At 32.8% G+C, this 7,744-nt stretch overlaps 1 long non-coding RNA gene across 31 annotated transcripts in view; it reads left to right on the plus strand.

The window, feature by feature from the left end:
- The window catches only part of LOC148620534 (uncharacterized), a 30,605-nt gene extending 23,666 nt beyond the window's left edge, over positions 1-6,939 (plus strand). For 24 of the 31 annotated variants that reach the window (XR_015921831.1, XR_015921834.1, XR_015921840.1 and 21 more), the window contains one exon: positions 4,328-6,939. This is a non-coding gene — a long non-coding RNA (uncharacterized LOC148620534). Of the gene's footprint in view, positions 1-146; positions 2,474-4,182; positions 4,227-4,327 lie in introns of those variants that run through there. The other 7 variants (XR_015921838.1, XR_015921837.1, XR_015921836.1 and 4 more) reach the window with 4 other exon arrangements.
- The last annotated feature ends 805 nt before the right edge of the window (positions 6,940-7,744 follow it).

Here is a 7,744-nt window from a genome sequence, read left to right on the forward strand (position 1 = left end):
TCTTATTGAAATACATACAAGTTGCTTGTGATGAAAATGAATGTTTTAACATAAAGAAACGAAAAAAGTAAATAATATAAGAGTATTTATGTACAAACCGCTGCAATAATATAGCATTATTGAACAAATTATTATCGTTTTTTTAGCACACTCACATCTGGTATGGAAAGTGCCCCGACCAATTCAACTAAAAGTACCCAATCACACGTTCAATCTGCAGACCATCTATTCCAGTAAAAAAATTCTGACTATTTTAAAATTATCAAACCATGTTCCATCACTTTAAACGATATATTTGACTACAACGATGACGAACCACAGTTCTCTTACAAGCAAAACCTTCCATACAAGAAGTCACGATGACTTAAGTTGCAAATCAACAAACTTAATATATGGATTAGAATGCAACTTATGTGGTTAAATATATGTCGGAGAAACGCAAGAACGATTAAATAAAAGAATGTGCGGTCATCGTTCGGGAATTAACACCACCAAATTCTCGACAATTTATCAACACTTTAATCAACAAGATCAATCAATCCTCTCCATGAAAGTTCGTATTTTAGAAAAAAATTACCATCCTACGAACAGTCCCATTCTAAGTAAAAACTATCGTAGGGAAAAAGAGGAGTAATGGATACGCAGACTAGGTACTACAATACCTTACGGATGCAATGACAACATCAAAAGTATAAGAAACCTTTCAAGCCAATATAAAAATAAAATAAATGTGATAAATTTATTTGACAAAAATCCAAGACGGGAAAGGGGTCATGGCCATCTCCACTATACGTCACCTAAGTTACATGATGTCTCCATAGATGGTTTCCTTCCTTTCATACAAAAACCTCTTGGACTTTATCACATTAGAACCGAACTTTATTCTATACCTCTCACTCTACTACACTCCCTTTACAAAACACGTCTTGAAACTCCTGTTTCTGACTCCAAGTCATCATTACACAGATTTGTTGCCATCATTTTGGATATTGGTTTCCACAGATTCTTTAAACCAGTTTGTGTGAAAAGTCAAGATGAAGAAAAACGATCATTTCTTCCACTACCGTTTGTCAACAAAAGTATAGATGCAATTAATCCATCACAAAAACGTTACCAACAAAATTCCCCCATATTTCAAAGACCAATCCATACCAATTATTTCATATTCCTATACTTCACCTATCGCATCCAAAATTTTCAATTATAAAAGGCTATTGCTGAACATCGAGATTGAGGACTTCAAGGCTAAACCACTGACTGTTGTTGCAAGACCTTCATTCAAATATGGTCCTTCTGGTCACGTCGTTACGGGAGATTTAACCATTATCGAAAACGAATCTCTGCGTAATATCCTTTCTAAAGGTTCCAAGTACCGTGAACCACGCTCCATAAATTGGAATTATAACTTTAAAGTTCTTATGGATGCCGTCGAGGACTATGGAAGAAAATGGATAAAACGAGAACAAGAAGACATTGATTATCTGTCAGAGTGGTTAAAGGACGTGAGGTCTTTAATTTTAAACCGAATTAAGGTTTTAAGTAGGTCAATGAGTGTCAAGGCTACATCAGTTTTCAAAGACCCCGATGTAGCAAAAACATTGTCTACTATACATGACAAATATGTTGTCATACCAGCAGACAAAGCCCAAAACAACATTGTTTTTGTATGCAAAACGTTTTGTATCCAATGTTTATTATCAGAAGTAGACGTAGAAAATGATAGCAGTGATAGGATCTACACTGCTACCACTCACCAAAGAAGAGATTGTGGAAAACCATAAATCTGTGCTATCGTCTTTTGGTCTCTCTACCAAGGACGATGATTGTGATTTACCGTCTATGTACTGGATTCCTAAACTTCACAAGAATCCATACAAACAACGTTTCGTAGCTGGATCTGCAAAATGTACCGCCAAACCTCTTTCAAAACTTTTAACTTCTATACTCACAACTGTCAAAGAGGGTCTACAGTCCTACCACAACACTTGTTACTCCCGTAGTGGTATTAATTCAATGTGGATTCTGAAAAATTCGAAAGATCTTTTGGAGACAATCAGTTCAAGACTATTATCTGAATATAATAGCATTAAAACCTATGATTTTTCAACACTGTATTCTATTCCCCATACTCAGTTAAAATCCCGACTTAAAAACATTATACATCGTTGTTTTTTCCAAAAAAGATGGTACACCTAGACACAAATATATAGTTATTGGTAAAGATTCCTCATACTTTGTAAGAAATAATTCCAAATCATCTTCCAAATATACAGAGGAAGATGTTTACAAAATGCTGGAATTTTTAATCGACAAGATATTTGTCCAGTGTGGTGGACGTGTTTTTCAACAAACGGTCGGCATTCCAATGGGAACAAATTGTGCTCCTTTACTTGCTGACCTATTCCTTCACTCTTATGAGGCTGAATTTATAGCTGATCTGATCAGAAAGAAAGAATATCGTATGGCTAGATCCTTCAATCTCAGTTTCCGCTATATAGATGACGTATTATCTTTAAACAATCCTAATTTCGGGGATTTGATACATCGTATCTACCCAAAAGAACTTGAGATAAAGGATACTACAGACACTGTGAAGTCAGCCTCATATCTTGACCTACACTTAGAAATCGATGGTAAAGGAAAACTATTGACCAAACTTTACGACAAACCTGATGACTTTTCATTCAGAATTGTTAATTTTCCTTTCATCCGTGGCAACATCCCTTCGGTTCCTGCGTATGGAGTGTTCATATCACAACTCATACGTTATGCCAGAGCTTGCCGAAACTACGCAGACTTTTTGTATCGAGCTAGAACTCTAACAAATAGGCTTCTGGAACAGGGTTATGTTGCTACAAGATTGAAGTCATCACTACAGAAGTTTTATGGTCGTCATCATGAACTCGTGGATCGTTATGGTGTATCCATCTGCACCATGAAAACTGATTTATTCAACGGGTCATAGTTTTCCCCTCCTCGTTTGTCTGCCCGGACTTATATATATATATATATATATATATATATATATATATAATGATAAGAAAGCAATAAATGTTTTAGTGGATCACAATGAGTTATCTTAATGATTTAAGTGCATATTACCCTAAATCTGTTAAGGTACAGAGATGGGGTAATTGTAATTGTAATCATATATCATTTTTGATTAAATACATTTTTTTCAAGTAATCAGCTGTATTCATTAATCATCAAAAAATGTGATTACATGTAATTTTATTTAATCAATTAATTTTCAAAATGTCCTTGTATCTAAATTTATTAATAAATTAATTAATGATTTCATTAATCATTCAATAGAACTGAATATGAGCCATGCATTAAAATGTAATGTCCAAAATAGGTAATATCTAATTAATGTTTCTTGTTAAATATCACAAACTCTGAATAAATTGCAATTATTCTGTCCTTAGAAACAAAATATGGGAACAAGCAAAAATCATATAAAAGGCCTGGAAAGCCCGGTCTAGGCGATACTCCCTGACATGGATTAAAAACACTTCAATATTTAATGCAACTAGTTTACTATTTAATTTTATCTTTACCTCTCAACATTCTATTACAGAATACAAGTTCTGCACATTTTTGTGTACCCAGTTAGTAGTTTGTACAATCATCTAAAACATTAATTCTTAATTGGTAAATTTCAATTGCTTATCAAGGATAAAATTACCCTATCGGGAATTGACAGGCAAAATTGAATAGATGAAAGGGCAACATTTATTGTTAAATAAAATATTTGAAATTATCTTGCCGACCAGTTAAGGAAGTTTTATTAGGCCGACTGTATTGCAAATCCTATCAGATTAAAAACAATCGTGTAGAGTAGGAGATATTCTTTAAAAGAACCATGTGTGCATTTCCTAATTTAAATGTGATGTTTCTGATTAATGTGAGTAACTCTGATGAAAGATTGCATTTGTGACTTCTTTTTCTAACTTCAAAAGTGCATAGTCATTGTGTTCATATACAATATGTACAATATGACATCTTGACGTTATGGCTCAAATTTGTCAATAGAGTTACATACAACTTTCCATCAAAAATACGAGTTGACAAATAGTTAAAAGGAGTTTTCGTTTTCAGTTGGTTGATTAATATGTTACTCATGTTGAATTTAAGTTGAATTTTAATTCATAATTGATAGATAAAAATATTTTTATTCAGGTTCTGTTGGTCACGTTTAATTCAAGACTGGATCAAATTATTTTGTACGTAACACTCAATCGTATCCACAATTTATTCATTACTATGATCATCTGTTACCTTAACTGTTGATATGTATCTATATTTAGTTTGAGTTTTTTTTCAGCCATCAAAAGCTGACTATTGAATTGCCGCAGTTTATTGAAGATAAGTGATCAATCATGTATAATGTCTGTTTAGTTCTACAAATACAATTTAACAGTATAATTACCATATATACGAGACACAACAAACACATGCATCTTTCTATTCGTTATACCTAGAAGTAAAAGATAACTTTCAGAATAATTTTCATTAAGAATATGGACGAATTAGTTAAGTGTTCTTTAAAGTAGTTTAGCCGCCTTCCTACAAATGTTCCGTTCATTCAAGTTCACTGTTTACAAGTCTGTTTTGCTAATAAATTTCTGATATATCATTTTTTGTATTTACATTGTTGATATTATCTTATAATATCATAGTTTTGTTTTATTTATGATAAATCATTTTATTGTGGTCTTTTTCTTCATCTGACAAAAGACTTATGTTTATGTTTTGATTTTTTAGCAAAAATAATCGAGAATGTGAGAATGGAAACGAATAATTATTCACAGTCGATATGGATGTGACTTCGATAAATTTTGAATTGGAAGTATTTCTTATACTGAGAGTAAGCATTCAGTGTTAATGTTATTGTTATTTTTTTGCAATTCAGTGTGTGTATCTAAAATACGTCGTGTGTGCCGGATATCTAACAGAAATGTCATTCAGTGTAATGTTGCATATTCCGTATTCAAATTCAGGATCTCAACGTATTGTGCAAAGTTCCCTTGAGGTAATCTTTTATCCAATGGCGTTGCTATCAGCTGTGTTTTATATGATCGGGGACCAGTAACGTTCTGACAGACAGAGAGGAAAAACTCCATAAAAAATCAAAATAGCCATAGTAGATAAAGCTACTAATGTATATGAGGTATTTAATGCAATATTCCTTAACTTATTAATTGTGAAAACTAGAAACAAACAAGCCAAAATCCATAATATACTTGCATTTATGCACAGCTCTCTAAATTCATTCATTTCATGAACGTGACAAAATTTATTTAAATGAACAATAGTTTAATCAGAAAAAAAATGCTATTGACATATTCTGTTCATGTTTACACGTAGTTTTCACTACATCTCAAATCACAATGTCTCCCATGCAATCAGACAACCCTAATGCAGATAGCGCTTAGTTTTTTAAAGTCTAGCAAAATACAACCGAAATATGCATTTTGTTTTCTTGGAAAAAGTCAACAAGATACAGTTACCAGATGAAAAGATAAGTAAATTCTAGTATTTGTACACACAAATTACATATACGTAAAACCCATGATATATTTGATAGAAATTGAGAAAAAAATACAACAGAAAGTGTGAAGTTAGTCGTATTTCTTCACACACACTCAGAGATCGATAAAAATATTAAAAAAAAACTATTGACCAAATTATACGACGAACGCAATGACTTCTCATTCCTTATATTCAACATTTGCTTCTTCGGTGGCGACATTCCTTCAGCACCGGCGTATAGAGTTTTCATATCAAAACTCATACGTTATGTCAGAGCTTGCCGTATTTACGTATTTATCTTTTTGTACCGCGCTAAGCAAATTACAATTAAGTTCTGTAACAGGGTTATGTTGTTACAAGATTTAAGTCATCACTACAGAAATTTTATGGTCGTCATCGTGAACTCGAAGGTCGCTACGACCTATCATCTGCACTATAAAAACCCGAATTGTTCAACGGGTCATAGTTTTTATTTCATTTAACCCAGGACTTTACATTTTATTAGGAACTCGGCGGTTGTTTCTAAAAAAAAAAAGAAAACAAAAACAAAAACAAAAACAGCGGACGCATACCCTACAGATGCACCTGGTCCAGTCTCCCATGCTCTCCGAGATATATGATTACTGAATCAGAGTCTTTATGTTCTATTACAAAATATTTGAGTATAAGAATTGTTAAGTTATTGGGAAATTTCCGACTGAACAGTTAGATTAAAAAACTTTTAAGGCCTTTTAAGGTAAATTAAACTTGATTAAGGTTTTTAATCGTCATATCTCAATTTTGTTGTAGGTTTTCTTGCATGTTTGAAGGATGTGGCAGTATAGACAGTGATTTCTACGCAAAAAGACACAACAAAAATTAATATCAATTTCAAAAATGATACAACATTAAGAAATAAAAAGCAACAAGGGAAATCCGCGATTAGAACGTTTACAATGAATGCGGTAGTAAAATATTCAGGCACAAAGGCTTGAACGTGTAAATGACATGAAAAAAAATTGCACATGATCAGGAAATCTTGATACAAAATTAAAATACAAACATTTAAAACTCCCGACCAAAAAACAATACATCGCTATTACTAAAAGAAAAGAAGGTACATCTAGATACAAATGTGTAGTTCTTGGTAGATATTCCTCATACTTTGTAAAACAATTCCAAATCATCTTCTGAATATACCTAGAAGTTGTTTTCAAAATACTAGAATTTTCGATCGACAACATATTTGTCCAGTATTGTTGACACGTTTTCAAACGATCAGCATTCTAATTAAAACAAATTATGCTCCTCTACTTGCTGACCTATTTTGTCAGTCTTAAGAGGCTGATCTGATACAAAAAGAAGGAAAATTGTTAAATTGGATGCTGTAATTAGAGTTTCCTCTATAAAAGATGACGTATTATTGTTGAATGAGTCAGCTTTTGGGGATTTTATACATCTCATTTACCCCATCGATCTTGAGATAAGGCATACTACAGACACCGTGAAAGAGTAACCAAGGGAACCAACATTTTAGCGGTAATCAAAAGAATGTAATCAATTGACAAAGACTAGACACAACAAAGAACATAAAGTAACTAAAATAATACATACGAAGTGAAGTCAGACTCATATTGACCTATACTTAGAGGTCGATGGTAAAGAAAAACTTTTGACCAAATTATACTCAAACGCGATGACCTTTCATTCCGTATTGTCATCTTTAGCAACATTCCTTCAGCACCTGTGTATGGAGTGCATATCACAACCCATACGTTATACCAGAGTCAGCCGTATTTACTTAGACTTTTTGTATCAGCCTTGGCAACTTACAATTAGGCTTATGTAACAGGGTTATATTGTACAAGATTTAAGTCATCACTACAGAATTTTTTATGGTCCTCATTATGAACTCGTGGAATTTTCCGGTGTATCAATCTTTTCCATGAAAACTAATTTGTTCTTGGTGTCATAGTTTTCATATCCTCTTTCGTCTACCCTGGACTTAACTATTTTGTACAACTCGGTGGGTGTTACTAGAAAAGCAGGGGACGCTTACCCAAACTTTTTAGTGCAGTTCAAGTTGCTTATTTACTATTCTTACTTTGTAGTTTGGTTATTTTATGTTCTTTGTTGTATGTGTCTGTTTTTCATGTCTGGTCTTTGTTCTGGGATTACATTCTTTTGATTTCCGCTATAAGTTTGGTTTCCCTAATTACATAGATCAATT

This window comes from Perna viridis, chromosome 4, assembly GCF_037379345.1.
Source record: "Perna viridis isolate PV_CMFRI_1.1 ecotype Kerala chromosome 4, ASM3737934v1, whole genome shotgun sequence".
In the NCBI taxonomy this organism is placed as follows: Eukaryota; Metazoa; Mollusca; class Bivalvia; order Mytilida; family Mytilidae; genus Perna; species Perna viridis.